Below are 14,419 nucleotides of genomic sequence, written 5' to 3'. Positions count from 1 at the left end.
GCTCTATGCAAGACACTATAGAAAATACTTTCCTAGGTAAAGTTTCAACACCTTAAGTCTTTTAAGTCACCTACCACACTTACTGATTCAGCAAGCACATTTAAAGCATTCACTATGTCCCAGGCCCTGTGCTCCCAGAGTGTCAGGGCCTCAAATAGGGCCTAGCCTATACGGAATGTCAAATAAATATTGTCAAATAAACTGTATACTAATTGCATAGCTGCCATCACCCACCAAATAAGATCAACTGCAGCTTGGCTAACATCTTGCTAGAAACAAGCAGCTCATTGCATCCTTTGTCTCACCAATGCCCATCCCTCCTGCCTCATCTGCCACTGTTTTCTCATCTTTATTTCAGCCACATGGACAACTTTTTGCTTCCCGAAGAGATTATGCGTGTTCCTGACTTTTTGCCTTTGCACATGCAATTTTCTCTTCTTGCAATACCTTTTCTCTTACTTTTAACTGTTAAATTCCTTTTCCTTCTTCAAGAACTAGATCAAAGGTTCCCTGTTGTATAAAACTTTCCATATCTCAAACCCTGACCTACACCTTCCTCTTTGAACTTCATATGTGTGAACGTCTGAAAAAACAGCCCATCCCAATTAAGTCATATCATGTATTCCCACCAGGGCTGACCTTACTTAACAACACTTTCTACTCCTTACTCAGCCATGGCACCACATGCCCTTAAATTCAGCATGTGGGAGAGAGATTAAAGGAAAAGAAAAGCAGGTAGGAAAGGTATTCCACTCTTTAGGGGCCAGGAGTAGAGGTAGGAATGGAAGAAATTATAGAGAGATTGATTTTGAATTAATCTGAAAAAACATACTAACAATCAGAACTGATGAACAACGAAGTAGGCTACTCTATAAGGTTGGTGGCTTCCTGAGAAGGACTCAGGATGGATGAAAATCCATTCATAATGGGAAATACTGGTCCCTTTCAAGTTGGGTTGTGAAGGATTTGAGAATTTGCCAGGTCTTGGCCTCATGAATCCAATGGCAGAAGGGGAAGGAGAAGGTTCCACTATACCTAGGCTAAATTCATAGTCTCTGCTCTTTTATATCCATAATCACTCTAGTAACCACATCAACATCTTCTCCAGCTGACTTGCGGTCCAGAAGGCCCTGTCTAACTAAAGCCCTGCTATTTTTCTGCCATAGATCAAACAAAGTACAGTGCACAGTGGGAGTCTCCAGAGCCTGAGATCCAGCTTACACTCTGACTTTTCAAGGAGCATCTAACCCAAATGCTCCTTCAAAAGTCAGAGTGTAAGTTGGATCTCGGGCTCTTTAAACTCCCACTCATTATTCTTCCTACCTCCTGGGGGGATGAATTTCTGACTAGGTCAACTGTGATGACCTATGCATTATCTAGAGCATGTTTCCAAGCATGCCCTCTATCCTCAGAACAACACACAAGAGCAGCCAGGGGTGGAGAGGAACAAAAGAAGAATGGTGACCATCTGCAAATGAGGATGCTGAGACTCAGAGAAGTTCTGTGACTTTGCTAAAGTTACAGGAGGAACTGGAGACAGAAGTGAAGACCTGCCTTCCTTCTGCACAGCTCTTGGTGCCCATTATTTGCTAGACCTGCCAGTCCTACTGCATCCTGTCTTATTATCCAGCTTCCAGCAGCAGGTTTGCCCTGTTCCAAGAGCCAGGTTGGCAGGGTGCAAGAAACTTTGTTTCCACTCAGTGCAGTTTGGGATTTGTTTCCTGCTGCCTTGTGCCAAGGTTCACTGAACCTAAGGCAAGGGGAAGGGAACTCTGAATATTGAACACACGCTGTGGGCCATGTTCTGTGGTCTAATCTAATACTCGTGACAGCCCTGAGAGGTGGGAATTCTTTCTACTTTATGAATGAAGAGGTGAGGCTTGGCAAAAGAGTGGTATAGCCATGGCTTAATCACAGATCTTCCCAGCCTCAAGGCCTGTGATGACCCCCCACCCTGGGCTACCTGGAGGAACATGTAATGGCCTGGGTGTAGCTTCCTTCTGGAGCTTCTAGTTACCGTGGGCCTCTCTGTCTCAGGAAGGAAAAGAGGAGCTCAGCCCTGCCTATTTCTGTCTTTTTCATTCAACAAGCATTTACTGAGCACCTACTATGTGTTAGGCCTCAGTGAATAGTTTGAGTGGATTTCCAACGATATGTCTAGACTTCCTTGGTAATGTTCCTATCCAAACACCACTAGACTTCCTTCTAATACTGACGTTTACCTGGAATTGTTCAGACAGGCACATGGCTCAGCACAGTAAAAGGAAGGCTTCCTGGAGTATTTAGGACTAAGCAGAGTCCTGGGAAAGGAAAAGTAATTGGCCAGGGTGGGGATTGGGTGGGGTATTTGGGTGGCAGGGGTGAATTTTCTAGGTAGAATGAGCAAGATAAGAGTGCCTCTGAGACATGAATTTGCTCTCTGTTCTGAGAATTGTAAACTATGGTTACCTACACACATGAGATGCCAGGTGAAAGTGAAGGAAGCAAAACCAGAGAAAATAGGAGCAGATCTTAAAGACCCCTGATGCTCTTCTAAGACTCCAAACAGGGGGCAAAGGAGTGTGATGTGGTCAGATGAATGTTTTGATTACTTGGGGGCCATTTGAGGAGATAGGTCAGAGACTCAAAAATGAAAGCACGAAAACCTATTACATACTACTTGTGTGACTTGGTTAAAACATGTCATCATATCGAATTTCAGTCTCTTCATCTGTTAAGTAGGCCCTTGTAGGAGCTCCTTTGCAGGAGCATTATAAGGGTTGGATACAACATATAGAAAGCCATACACACAATGTCTAACACTGAGCAGGTCTCATAATGGTAGCTGTGTAATTTATAAGGTTCACGTTCTGTAATAATCTGATCATAAAGACAGAGCAACTTGCAGTGAGATCAGCCTTTCTTAGGAAGGGCATGTGGGATAATGCCATCAGGAGAACAGCTTCAAGGGAGTCATTAACACACACGAGTAAATAATTTATGCGTTTGGACCATTTTTTAAAAGCCCCATTATTATTCCTACTCCCTGCCTCACAGTGACGCTGGTAGTCGCAATGCATTAGTTAATTTCATGGCCCTGTTGTGAATCTTACAATATTTCATCCCCCTAATTCAAAATATTCCTTCCAAGTGGTTCCAACTTCACAAATAAATAATTCCTGTTGGAAAATGGAGTTTTTCCATCTGCCCAGCCCATTTTCCATCTGTTCCTACAAGCTCATGGCAGGACAGAGCTGGGTCATGAGGCCCCGTTGATTGGTCCTGATTTAAGAAGAAATGGCTTTCCCCCAGATGGATTGCGCGTTAGTGATAAAGATTAGTTTCTGCTGTTATCAGTTACTGTGCTATGAGACAGTTTTAAGGATCTGGAAAAGAATAGAAAAGTACATGACAGAAGAAAGAAGAGAAGTGTTGTGTTGACTTAGCTCCCACAATGAGCTTGACATTCTTCTAGGCACCATATACACCATGCATACATCATTTCATAACTGCAACAGCACAACAGGTGTATGTGATTATGTCTATCTGACACATGAAAGAAGTAAGGATTAGAGGGACCTAAAAACCTGCCTAAGGTCTCATAATTTGCAAATAAGGGAGCTAGGGCTGATGGCAAAACCCAGGCTCGGTCCACAACACAAGAGATTCAAAAGAGCACTGTGCTTTGAGAATGGAAAGTATATCGGCCAAAGAATTGTGCTTCTGTTTTTTTCAATAACCATGTAATATAATAGACGATCCCACGAAATAAGAGCAATTTATTTTCAGATCTTTATCATGATGTAGAGCTAGACAAAGGAAGAGAGTCACTTCCTGATAATCTGAATATAGATAGAGTCTCAGCTTAGAAAAAGCAGTGGACTATGAATCGGGAAACTCGAATTCACATTCTAGGATCCTCAACTTATTGTCTTAACAGCAAGGGCAAACCACTTAACTGTCTGGGCTTTGGTGTCCACAACTGGAAAGAGATAGTTCACATTATGTTGCCTCTTCCATACCTCACAAGGTCTAGAAAGGCACACCTATAGGAAGTGTGTAGGACTACAGAGAGTAGTACAGTTTGTCAATGATAACATTTCATGCAAATATTAGATAACATTTTTATTCTGTCCCTGCCTGCAACAAAATAAGGAGCTTGTGTCAGAGTGTAAATCTAGGCAATGCTTCCTTCATTGAGAAAGTCTGGCAACAAAAAAATAGTAGCTGAACTTAATGGTATACTTCATGATGGAATTGATTTACTTCATCACAAACTAAGCAAATAGTCCATGGACCAATGTCAGCCTGTGACCCCTATGTTGATTCTTGCTGTATAGACCACTTTGAAGAAAGCAGTGTGTGAGCATTGATAACAGAATGCCTGAGAATACAGTCTCAGCTCATTCCTTATGAACTGTGTATGACCTTGATCATCTTACTAAATCTCGGTTTCTTCTTTAGAATGCAGTTAACAGTGCCAAATTGGTAGAGTAATTATAAAGATGAATTGAGAATACATGTGGACCCTTAGAATAGGGCCTAGGACATAATAGCCAGTGGGGAAAAATGCTACTTATTATTATCATCACCACCATGGTCATCCACCCAAAGCGTCTGTCCTCCTGGTCTACCACAGTTTGTGGATTCCCATTATTCAGGTATATCCCGGCTGTTTGTCAAACATCAAGGACGTTGTGCCACTGACACCTAGTGAGTAGAGGCCAGGGATGATTCGAAACATCCTACAATATCCAGGACAGCCCCTCACAACATGGAATTATCCAACCCAAAATGTCAACAGTGCTGACACTGAGAATTTGAGTCATTCCTTTGGGTTGAGTGAGGTCCTGGAAATCAGATCAAGATTTAATAACAGATTTCAGGTGTACCAAACTTGTGCTTTCATAGAATATTAGCCCTAAAAGAGACCTTTGATGTTATATGGCCCCAAAATCTGTTTTACTGAAAATAAACTTAAGAAGAATAAGAATTTACCTTCTTTCAATCGTCCGTCCTAAAAGCACACTTCCCCAGATGCATTAGAGAGACCCAAGGTCAAGGCCATCAGGCTACCAAGGGAGAGAGCTACAATTGCATCCCATGTTTCTGGATCCTGTGGCTGAGGCTAAAGAAGGGGGAAGGTAGGATAACCCACAGCATCTGTAGTGCAGAGACCAAGCCTCCACATCTCTTGACCCCTCACCCCACAGAATCAGGCACAGTGGAGGGAGGTGTTCATAAAATAGTATTATAGTAAAAAGCACTAGACTCGATGTCAGAAGGCTTGGAACTGTGTACCCTCTCTCTGACACTTTCTCTGTGTTATTGACCAGTTATATAAGGCATAATAGAGCCCTAGAATGTCTTTAGAATACTTCAGGTGCAAAGTTAGCAAAGTTCATTCTATCTCTACCTATCTATCGATCTATTGATCTATCTATCTAATATATATATATATTTCTATCTCTGTGTCTCTCTCTCCTTAAAAAAAAATGTTACGAATGTTCTTACCTTATAGAACTGCTTGTGAGAACAAATAGGACAAAAAGTGCAATGCAGGTTGTTACTAATGCTTAGAAGTACAGACTTTGGAACCACACAGCCTGAGTTCAAATCGTGGCTCTGCCAATTACTAGCTCTGTGACCCTGGGAAAGTCACTTAACCACACTGTGCCTGTTTCCTCATCTCCAAACTGGGCACAGTAATATCATTACCTGCTTCGTGCTGATATTGTGAGAATTTGGTGAGTTAGTATACCTAAAATGCATACGGAACAATGTCGGGCTCTTACCAAGTTTTATGCAGAGTATTAGCTATTATTGTAACTAACCATCCTTTGTCCTAGTTCTTCCCAGTAAAGCCAAAAAACCAACAAATACATTTTTAAAGTAAATTGTGGAACTCTACAGTGGCTAGTAAGAGGCAAATTTCTTCCTCCAAACTGCCACGCTCACCTTCCTGTCAAAGCCTATTTTAATATTAGGAGGCAACATCGCCCTCTGCTGTCCAGAGCTGAAACAGCACGTTCAGCCCCTGTGCCGGCTTCATTACTATCCCGTCCTTTCTGCTCTGCCAATCTTGCCTCCTGAAAATGCGCTTCCCAGACAGATGAAATTGCTTCTATGTACTAATATCATCAGCGTGGCATTTTCCTAAGCAGATGACTCATGACTTCTTTTTTTCAAGCAAAAGGAACCATCTTTCTAGGCTCTAGTTAGAATGGGAAGAGCTGCCTGTTCTCCAGTTCCCAACAGGAAGCTACCCTCTGGAGCCCCAGGAACTGAGGAGGGCGTCCTCTCCACCGGCAAAGAAGCTGCGGAATTGGAGCATTATAACAAATTATTTCCATCCACCAATCACTTTGTAATGTGGCTGTTTTCAAGGTAAACTCATTCGTCTTCTTGAACAGATGGCAAAAAATAAATAAATAAATAAATTCTGTCTTTGCATATGTGACTCCCTTCAGAAAACTGTATCCCAGATTCAGAAGTGGGCAAACAGGCCTTTGACCAAGATGAGCCTGATAGCCTGAGTAAAGTGGACTGTCTCTGATTCCTCAGAAAGAAGGCCAGCATTTATTCAAAACCTACCACACCAGACATTTTACAAGTATTGTCTCATTCCATCGTTACAACAGCCTTGTGAGCCAAAATTCGTCATGCCCAGTAATAATGAAGGAACTGAGGCTCTGAGAGGTTCGAGCATGTGGCCCAAAGCCATACAACTGATAGATGCCAGGGCCGAGGGTTTTGGTTTGGCTCTTGCTGACTCCAAAGCTCCCCATACCTCAATGTCTCCTAGGGACTCAAAGTCACACTGGGAAAACAGTGGCCTGCAGACTGGAGAGATAACACCAGAAACGATCAAAGAAGAGGAGTGTTTCATGTGTGGTTTGGAGAAAAGGGATCCTCTATTACCCTATTTACAGGGAGCTTCTAAAGGGTCTGAGGCGGGACACCCCTCCAACCCTTCCCCAAGAAAGACCCGCAGTCATCATGAAGAACTCTGGGTCATCCAGGGCTGCCTAGAACATGGAAAACCTTCAAAGGGACGCAGTGTGCTGGCAAATTCTACCAAATATTTAAGGAAGAAATAACATCAATTCCACACAAACCCTTCCAGAATATAGAAGAGGAAGAAGGAGCACAGCCCAACTCATGTTTTACCCAGATACCAAAACAAAGACAATGCGAAGAAATCTACACACCAACAGCCCTCATGAATATAGACCCCAAATCCTTCACACAATACCAGCAAATCAAATCCAACAATTTGTAAGATACGTAATACCAAGTGGGGCCTCTCCTGGAAATGCAAGGCTGATTAAACATCCTAAAGCCAATCAATGTAATTCACCATATCAGCAGACTAAAGACGAAAAATTACATGAATAGACAGGAAAAAAATGGAGTCCAACTCTGACATTTTCCAGATGAGAAGCCCAAGGACCAGGAGTGAGATGAGATGTCTCAGTGTCACAAATTACTGACAAATCTGTATGTAGGATGCAGCCCTTCAGACCACAGAGCCGTGTAAAGCTGCTGCCCATGCCGGGTGCAGGGAAGTCCTTAAGTATGAAGGAGCAGTCACCAAGAGGCTTTATTCACAGCTCCACGTGGCTGTAACTGAAGGGATGGAGTAGGAAGCAGCTGGCTCCAGCCCACACCAGCTAGAAAACATCTGAGGGTCACAGACATGAGCATCAAGGGAGCATGAGGTTGGTGGTAGGGGTTATTTTTTCCCTGCAACTTCCCCAAAGAGGTGCAAATTGTAACTGCTGAAAATGTGATATAAGGAATTCACTTTTACATATGGTGGCATGTGCCTGTAGTCCCAGCTACTCAGGAGGCTGAGATGGGAGGATCACTTGAGGACAGGAGTTGGAGACCAGCCCGGATCACATTGCAAGACCCCCATTTCTAAAACAAACAAACAAAAAATTAGCCAGGCATGGAGGCAGATGCCTGTAGTCCCAGATATTCTGGAGGCTGAGACTGAAGGATTGCTTGAGTCCAGGAGTTTCAGGCTGCAGTAAGCTATGCTCATAGGGTGCCCACACTAAGTTCAGCATCAATGTGGTGACCTCCTAGAAATCAGGGATTTCCGGATTGCCTAAGGAAAGGTGAACTGGTGCAGATTGGAAACCGGGCAGGCCAAAACTCCAATGCTGATCAGTAGTGGGACTGTGCCTGTGGATAGCCACTACACTCCAGCCTGGCAACATCGTGAAATCCCGTCAAGAAGGACGGAAGGGAAGGGAAGGGAAGGGAGAGGAAGGGGAAGGGGAGGGGAGGGGAGGAGAGGGAAGGGAGGAAGGGAGGAAGGGAGGAAGGAAGGAAGGAAGGAAGGAAGGAAGGAAGGAAGGAAGGAAGGAAGGAAGGAAGGAAGGAAGGAAGGAAGGAAAGAAGGAACTCATAATTTGAGAAACACAAGCCACAGTTATTTCTTTTTAAGCAGAGTTTTCAAATATTACAGGATTTTCATCAAGACACAAGAAAAGGCTGCAAATACTTAAATATAACTAAAATGATAGATTCCTCAATCTAATCATCTCCAACCAGGTGGGTTTCAACTCTGTGAACTTCACAAATATTCACTCTTGTCAATACCTTACATTAAACAATTTGGTGTCCTTTTATTAACTCCTGTTTAGTAACTTGATATCTTGGTCACAATTACAAAACTGGTGATTTATTTACTCTTAGTTGTGACTATTGGAAAATAATATCAAAGTCAAAATGTCTTTTTTCCCCTTCCCACCCCAAAATTACATACACAGAGAGAGAGAGATACACTCACACACACATGCACACACACTTCTCTCCCTTCTCTGCCCCTTTCTCTTCTTGGTTTGGAACCCTTGGGTAAGGTGTATACAAATTCACTTTTGTTTCTGGGGCGATAATCAATGGCCAACTGCCTTCAGCTCCAGAATCTTTAAAGTGAAGTGGAAATTGAATGTACTTCTTATCTGTGCATTTCCTCTTAAACTAGTCCTTTTAAGTCAGCTCAATTTGTTTTTGAGCTTTATCATTTAAAAGGTACTTCAATACTTAACGCTCCCAGTTACCTAGTATCCCCAGTTTACAGACAAGGAAGCGAGCGCAGTAGGGTGAAGTAAGTTTCTGCCACCTGCTCAGTTGGATACGACAGGAGCCAGGCACTTGGGTCATTCTGCTGGATATAGAGGTATTATGGCATCCAACCCAAGGAGGGCCATCTCGTGGGCAACACTGGGCAAATGTATAAGTACTGACTTAATCATAGCAACTGTTTAATGGGTTCTTACTGTGTTCAATGCACTGAGCTACATGTTTTTTCTTCAGTAGCTCAGTTAATCCACATAGCCACCCCATGGAGGAGGTGTGATTATCCCCATTTCACTAAAGGAGGAACTGAAGCTGAGAGGGGTCATTTAACTTGGACAAAGTTATACATAACCAGGAAGCGGCTGCATCTTGCAAAGTCAAGGGTCCTGAAAGAGATGCAAACAGCATGTTGTGGGGACAAGTGTGCAGTGGGAGTGGGGGTGTTAACGAGGCAGTTTATGGTTGAGAAGTGACCTCATATGCTTGGGGAAGGGTATATCAAATAAGATTGTTTGGCAGTTGACAGGTATCTTGATAGATGAACCGGATTTGAAAAGGTAGACCTGAACGAGAGAAGAAGAGCAGGTTTCTAGATGGGGCAATGCCACAAACAGAGGCTCGGGGGTAGGGAAGTGTACTTCATAATAATCTTGTTTGTAGGGAGGACCAGCTATGAAGTGTTTTGCAAGAAATGTGACACTAAGGGTAAAGAATGGAAGTCTGACTTTATGTAATTTTCCATGTAAATTAAGGTCAAGATTATTCTTGTAACTATCATGGTTCCTGAACTCAAGAAACTTGCATTCTGTTGGGAAGATAAAGAACTAAACAAGCAATTACAGCACAGCAGTAAGTTCTATGAAAGGTTAGGCACAGAGTGGTCCTTCTAACTCAGACTTAACGGAAGCATGTTACAGAGAGATGTCCAAGCTGAGAACTGAGGACATGTGGGTGTTGTCCACACAATGAAGGACGCAGGTTACTAGGTGGAGGGAACAGCTTGTGGGAAGTCTCAGGCTGGAGTCAGACCACAGATCGCTTGTTTGTGAGGGCTGCAGGTGTTAAGCACAGCGGAAGAGGGGAGAGCAGGTGGGAACTGATAACATGTGAGACCAGGGGGCCTACACGGGGTCAGCTCATGATGCGACTGTGTGCCATGTTAAAGAGTGTATGTGGTAAGGCGCCCTGGCCCAGTGCAAGCATGGGCTGGCTTCCCACTGCAGTCAGCAAATCAATTACGCCCTCCACCGACTTTCGCCTTGTGTATTTAGAATGCATGGAGTTAGCCTGCCAAACATCTGCTCTCGCTATTAAGCATGCCATGGTAACCATTGCACTCCCGTGCGTCAGCGCCACCAGGATTGGTAATAATCACAAGTGTCAAAAACGAGAAAGAATGGAGAAGGAAAGCTGTGCAAAATCCAGCGGCAAGATGATTGGGCTGGCAGCTCCACTCCAGGGCCCCCGCCAGCTGCACCTTCTGCTGCCCCTGTTGGGGGCAGGGGAATTGATGCGGCTCTGGCCTCCTCTTGCCCCTTCTGTTGATCCCTTTCCCTGTATTATTCATCCACTGCTTCCACCGACATTGGAAAATGTTTCGTGCCTTTGCCAGAACAACATATGTGCCCCTGCGTCATTGTGTGTGATAGATAAACCCGCCAACAGCTCACCAGACCCAGGGGGCCTCTGGGTGAAGACCCCGCATTGACACAGGCAGGCAGCACGGTGCCCTGGCAGAGGTGCAGCTCTGAAGACAGAGAGACCTGGCTTAGGATTTCAGCCGCGCAACTTCATAGCCTTGAGACCTTGGGCAAACCTCTCACTCTCTCTCAACCCTACTTGCCTCATTTGTGAAATAAGGGTAGGAACACCTACCTCAGGACCGTTCGGGGGCTTAGAGATCATGAATGGGAGATGGCACAGCACCTTTCACAGAATCAGAGTTCAAGGTTAGCTAGTATGATATTTTTTAAATTGAGCTCTCAATAAAATGCTAGGCATAATGCTGAGATCTTTATTCAAATTATTGGATCGCCACAAAAACTTTGCAAGGTAGACATTATTACCACCATTTTACAGGACTGAGGCTAAGAGAGTTAAGTGACTTTTCCAACGCATGGAGGTCGTCATGGCAGGCCAGACCTGCACTCGGGGATCCCTCCATAGCCCGCGGCTTACTGCTTAAACCAAGCGCTCCTCCACATCTGCAAGGTTCTTCCCGTGTTGAGCTGAAATCTCCCCGTTGATAAATATTATATATAAGTCCAGTTCTGCTGCTAGGGCCACATATAATACAATAAGCCTGTTTCCTCTTCCAAACCAAAGCCCTTCAGAAAAGCAGGGCGGGCTCCCATAGCCCTCGAATCCTCTTTCCCCCAGGAAAAGAGTTCTGAGTCCCTGAGCAGGGCTCATACAGCCTGGTTCTCACGCAGCCACTCCCCGCAGGGCACCCTCCACGCTGGCCAGTGTCTCTCTCAGAGGTGATGCCCGGGTGGGGTTTGTGTCTTTCCTTCCAGCCCTAGGAGTCACTGCATCTAGGGGCGCACACGGAAGACCTGGGCCTGGAGCTGTCAGGGCTGGTGCCTTCATCCGGCACACACCCCATCGTTTTTCCGCCGGTCTCTGGACGCCGCCTCCCAGCCGAGAGCGCGGTAACATGGGCTCCAGCGCCCTCTCGTGGAACGCGAGGGAAATCTGCGATCAAGGAGCTCAGGATCAGCATGGGAAGAGGGAGGAAGGGAGAAAGCGGCTGATTGTCCGCGTGAAAATCGTAATTATTAAAAATGCCCGCCCAGTCCACCTCCGTAGCTGCCGTTTGTTTGTGTCTGGATTGAATGTCAGTCTCGCCAGGTTAGTGTGAGATGGGTGACTTCCCAGAGGACTGCTCTTTCTAAAGTCAGTCAGGAAAGAGGCAAGGGTGTCCCCACCTTCCACGCTTTTAATTAAACCTCATTATCCACCTCCTCCCCAGCGTTCCTTCAGCTATGCTAAGGATATAAGGAGAAGACATATGTGAACATATCTGCGCCCAAGCATCAAAAGTAGAGTGTTCCCGTTTGGCACCGCTGCCCCATAGGCTCTTGGAGGGGATGGCAGGAAGGGGTATGACAGCAGGAAGGGAACACCTGAGGCAGTAGTGGGGGATTATTGGGAAAAACATAAGGTCAGATAGCAACTCGAGTTGGCGCTCAGGGTTACTGAAATACCCACCACTGGGTCCCATCCTCCTACCTGATGCAAATGAGTGACATCTTTCTCTACCAATAACTTTCTGGGGGTCATTGGGCAAGTCGTTTCACTTCCTGGGCAAGGTAGTGTCAGAGGTCCTCCGTTCAGTTGTAATATTGAATGAATATTCAATGAGCTCTAACATCACATGGTCACCAAATCAATTTCAGCCATCTAGCGGACTGCTGCAAGACTGGGCCACAGGTCTGCAAGACTGGGCCACGACAGTTTTTTGTTTGTTTGTTTGAGACGGAGACTTGCTCCGTCTCCCAAGCTAGAGTGCAGTTGCGCGATCTCAGCTCATTGCAACCTCCGCCTCCCGGATTCAAATGATTCTCCTGCCTCAGCCTCCCGAGTAGCTGGGCTTACAGGTGCCTGCCGCCGCGCCCAACTAACTTTTGTATTTTTTAGTAGAGACGGGGGTTTCGCCATTTTGGCCAGGCTGGTCTCGAACTCCTGACCTCAGGTGATCACTCGCCTCAGTCTCCCAAAGTGCTGGGAAAACACAGAACTAGAACTATCATTAAATATCTGTTGAGTACATTCAACTGATGCAGCATTGACACCATGGTTTTCTTCCTTCATGGTAACAGGGTGGTGTTCAACAAGCCAAAAATGAACAAAAACATAAAGGTTTGTTTTTTATTGCCTTCATTTAGTATCTTTACAATCAAAGGAGCTTAGGTGCAGAAATCAGTCTCAGAAATTACATTGTCTTATCCCTCATACACAGGGTTGTATAATAACAGCTTTCCCAGATTAAAATTCTTCAGTGGTTTCAAAATTTCATAAGCATGTCGTGAACCACTGAGTTACAACCTTGGTTGGAGCAGCTGGCAAAGCCACATGCTCATCACAAAGCTGGCACAGAACTGCTGTCTCAGTGACCTGCATGTGCTGGTTGGTCCCCCCGGGGCCTTTTATACCTGTCCACCCTTCCCACAGCTCCATCCTCTGGTGTCACTGTCCATGGAGCTACACAAACTTCTCATGCTCTTGCAGCCAATGCTGATTAATGGAACTGGGATGCCTCAGGGCTCTGCAAGGAACTCCCTGCAGGGAGAAATCCTCTAGAGTAAGAGCCAGTAATCAGCAGCCCTGTTCAGGCTGTGTGTCCACCCGCTCATCTCTTCTCCCTGGGACTCCAGGCCCTCCAAGCATCCAGACAGCAGGCCTCCGCCATGAGGGTCCACGTACTTATGTGTGTGGGAAGATTGGGATCAAGAGGGGAAAGGTGGGCCGTCCGGGAGGCAAGGCAGAAAAAGCAAGGGATTGAGGAGAGCGACAAGGGAGGGGAAAAGGGAATAATTTGGGAAGTCAGTGTTATAAAATAAGTCCAAATATTTTCATCTGACTCCAATCAAATAATCTCATCTCTTGTTTGGGTGCTTTGAAGATCTGTTTTAAGGAAGCTTTTCTGGGAAAGGAAAGAAAGTCAGGCACTACCAACTTTTTCATGAGAGCTGTAGAATTGGTTTCAAATAAGCTATTTCTGATTTATCTCTGTCTCCTTTAATGGTATCATCCATAGCTGGAGATCCCAGTGCACAATTACCTGTGTCACTTTCAGTTTACCTTCCTCTTGTCTGGAAGAATAGAGAACTCTTGCAATAGAAGCTTTGTGATATCACAACTGGCAAACCTGGGGACTTACTGGAAACGTGAGACTCACACACCCGGCCAGGCTGGTAGAATGTGCAGCCATTTGTCTGTTTATATACAGTGAAAAAGTTGAGTCTTTGATCTTGATCTTAAAACACAAATGATTCTGATTTCAGATTTATGGAAATACACATAAAACAGTTTTATTAAAAAGGCCAGTATTTCAGTACTTACAAATAGCATGTTACAGTGTAATCCCCCCATGTCCACAACCAGTGCAGCCTATTTCCTCTCATGAGATAGGAACATGAAACAAGCTGTGCCCCATGACTGAGACACAGGAGGCAGAGGCTTTGCTGAGTGTGTTTTCCATCTCATTCAAAATTAGAGCCCAGAAAGCCCAGCCTTGCTCACGGATACATGCTCAGAGAGACGGCACACACAAAGGCAAGTCTGGTCTGCAGAAGACAGATAACAAGGCAGGTGCAGGCAAGCAGAGGCCCCGGCAGTCTGGAAA

This window comes from Papio anubis, chromosome 1 (genome assembly GCF_008728515.1).
Source record: "Papio anubis isolate 15944 chromosome 1, Panubis1.0, whole genome shotgun sequence".
NCBI classification, from domain to species: Eukaryota; Metazoa; Chordata; class Mammalia; order Primates; family Cercopithecidae; genus Papio; species Papio anubis.
This window is presented reverse-complemented; position numbering follows the sequence as displayed.